The sequence below is a fragment of the Aegilops tauschii genome, chromosome 6, assembly GCF_002575655.3.
Source record: "Aegilops tauschii subsp. strangulata cultivar AL8/78 chromosome 6, Aet v6.0, whole genome shotgun sequence".
In the NCBI taxonomy this organism is placed as follows: Eukaryota; Viridiplantae; Streptophyta; class Magnoliopsida; order Poales; family Poaceae; genus Aegilops; species Aegilops tauschii.
In genome coordinates this window covers 407,280,876-407,283,691 of record NC_053040.3, presented here as the reverse complement: position 1 = coordinate 407,283,691, position 2,816 = coordinate 407,280,876, and positions in this window count along the sequence as shown.

Genomic DNA, 2,816 nt, shown 5'->3' with positions numbered 1-2,816 from the left:
AAAAAGCGTTTCAAGAACCGCTATACTTCACCCCAAAACATTGAAGTAGACAACGACAGTGAATCCGACATCACCCCAGAGGAGGAACAAGAAGAGCCGGAACAAGAAGAGGTTACTGCTGCGGATGACCTGTCATTGCTTGACCGATTACGTCAAGGTGGCCTTGCACATGTTGATGCCACTGAACCCTATGAGCCCGTCATTGATTATAGTGATGATGATGATTATGCATTTATTGATGATACTGATCGAGATTATTAGTAGTGTCAGGTATTAAATTTTTTAATGTTGTACTTGATGATGATACACTTAAGTGATACACATATTATTATTCATGTCGGTCTTTTTTTATGTTGTACTAATTTCTTTTACTGTTTGTCATGGCAGGTGTTGAAAGATGGTGGGCGCTGGTCGGGAGCGCGCCAAGGCCCCTTCTTCGTCGGCGCGTGGTCTGAGGTCTTCGATTCCAGACGTACCTCTCCGCCGAGCGTTGCTGGACAGTATGTCCACACCGCCGGGCCCTTCTTCGTCGACCGCGGTGCCCAGCAGGGGACGAGGTAGGAAGAGAGGAGGTGGGGCACGTGGTCGCGGGAGAGGAGGTAGGGTGACTGCTACGGCGCCTTCCTCGCCGCCACCCCCAGCTGTTTCACCCGAGCACATGACTGCTAGGGTGGACTCGTCCGAGGAGGAGGCTACACGGACTCCGGTCCACGAGCCTCCGGTCCACGGGTCTTGGGCCCACGAGCCTCGGGTCGACTGGCCTTCGGCCCACGAGACCCCGGAGGAGCACACGTTCGGATGGGGTACCTGGCCGGATCAGCCCGAGGAGCCGAGTGGCCATGCTGATGATGGCGGGGAGCCGACTGATCTTGAGGAGGAGGGTGGCACCGTCTACCAGCGTGGTGCTACACGGCTCCCGTCCGTGCCGGCGACCCGCGAGCAGAGGTGGTTGATCTTCCCTGATGGGGAGAGGTACGTAAGTGCATTTAATATTTTTGTACCTTCTGCATTCACATTTCTTCAAATAACTAATGCCTTGGCCTTGTCATGCTGTAGGGGTTGGGACCACCATCATAGTGTCCGCCGGCCCAACTCCGTCCTTGGAGTTCTTTGCCAGCAAAACTTCCCGGGGTTTGTCACGTTGCCTGGTGAGGGTCGGCTTCCAGAGCTTGGGTTGAGCTGGGAGCACTACGTGGCTGCCCCGGCCCCGCCGGATGTCATTATCGACGGTGTTGTGTGCGACACGAGGGCAGACATGGTGATCAGGATGTTCTGGGTAATTTCTCCTTTACACATTTCAAAATCTTCAACTAGCTAGTTATTAATTGTACTAATCAATATTGTCTCATTTGATTGCAGACATTCTACAGGTGTGAGGAGGGATATGAGGAGGACAGCGCAAATGTTATCCAGAACATCTGCAAGCGCCTACTCCAGAACTTACGGCACGAGGCTCGGGTGCAGGCTGTTCGAGACTACTACACCTTGCGTGGTATCAAGAAGACCAAGCCGGCGTGCCGCGATAAGTTCCTGAATAAGGAGCAGTACATGAAGGTAATTCTTAAGGCCTTCTACTTAAGTTCCTTCATTTAGTAATTCTTAGCCGTAGCGCTCAAGTTTCTATTTGCTAACTTAGGCGCCTCCGAGATGGTGTGCGGATCGGATGGATTGTTGGGAGGTGTTGGTCGATGAGTGGTGCTCACAAGAATGGCTAGCCCTCCACAACCAGGCCAAGGACAAACGTGCCCAAATGGAAGGTGTGCCACACCATCAAGGCAGCTCCAACTTATATCAGTTCGGGCGCAACTGGGTATGTGGTTTGCTTCATGATTCATGCAATTCATTCATCATGCTAGCTTGAGCCCTTTAATTACTAATTTTCATTGTTTCTCTCTTTCAGGCACGCCACAATAAGGCGGATAAGGTGCCAGAGGTGTACGACCTGTATGCCATGGCCCACACTGGCTCTTTCAAGAAAGTCAAGGCTTTCTCTCAGTCTGACCTCAATGATGCAAACAACTTCACCAACATCTCCTCCCACAACAAGCTCGTGAGATATAGAGATGAGGGGAAGGCGAGGAAAGGGGAGGACTTTAACCCGAGCCAGGGTCCCATTGATCCAGAGCTGGTGATGATATCTGGTGGCGGGAGGTCCCATGGCTCCATAGCCATTGGAGATGGACTTATCCGTTGTCCTAGCACTCTCCCGGAGATCAAGGCGCGCCAGTCGAGCTCCGCTCCTGAGATAAGGCCTCGTGAATGGCCAGTGCAACTCGCCATCAAGGTTAGTGATACGTACTCAGTTATCTTTCTCCATTACATTGTGTGCGCTTCCATCAATGATTACAAATGGTCATGTGAGTGGTGTTGCAGGCTGCTATACAGACTGAGAGAGATAGAACGGAGAAACTTCTGGCGGAGGCGGCGGAGAGGCAGCGGGAGATGGAGGAGAGGACGAGAAAGATGATGGAGGAGGAGAGGGCACGGAATGACATGCAGGCAAGGGCCATGTACGAGCTCCTTGTGGTAAGTTTCTTCTGCAGATTACTTGCTAGTCTTAACATTTGAGTCTCATTACTAACTAGTATGACTGTTCTGAAAACCAAATGTGCAGTCTGTGTGCGAGAAGTCCGGTCAGCCCGCTCCGCCGATGCCAGTGATTGCTCCTGGGAGCACGGTGAGTTTAGTTTGAATGGACATTACTTGGTAGTCTTAACATTTGAGTGTCGTAATGCTAACGAGACATTGGAAATGATCTTTGGTGCAGCTTAACTCCAGAAACGCATCGCACGATCCTTCTCCAGGTAGCGGCACTA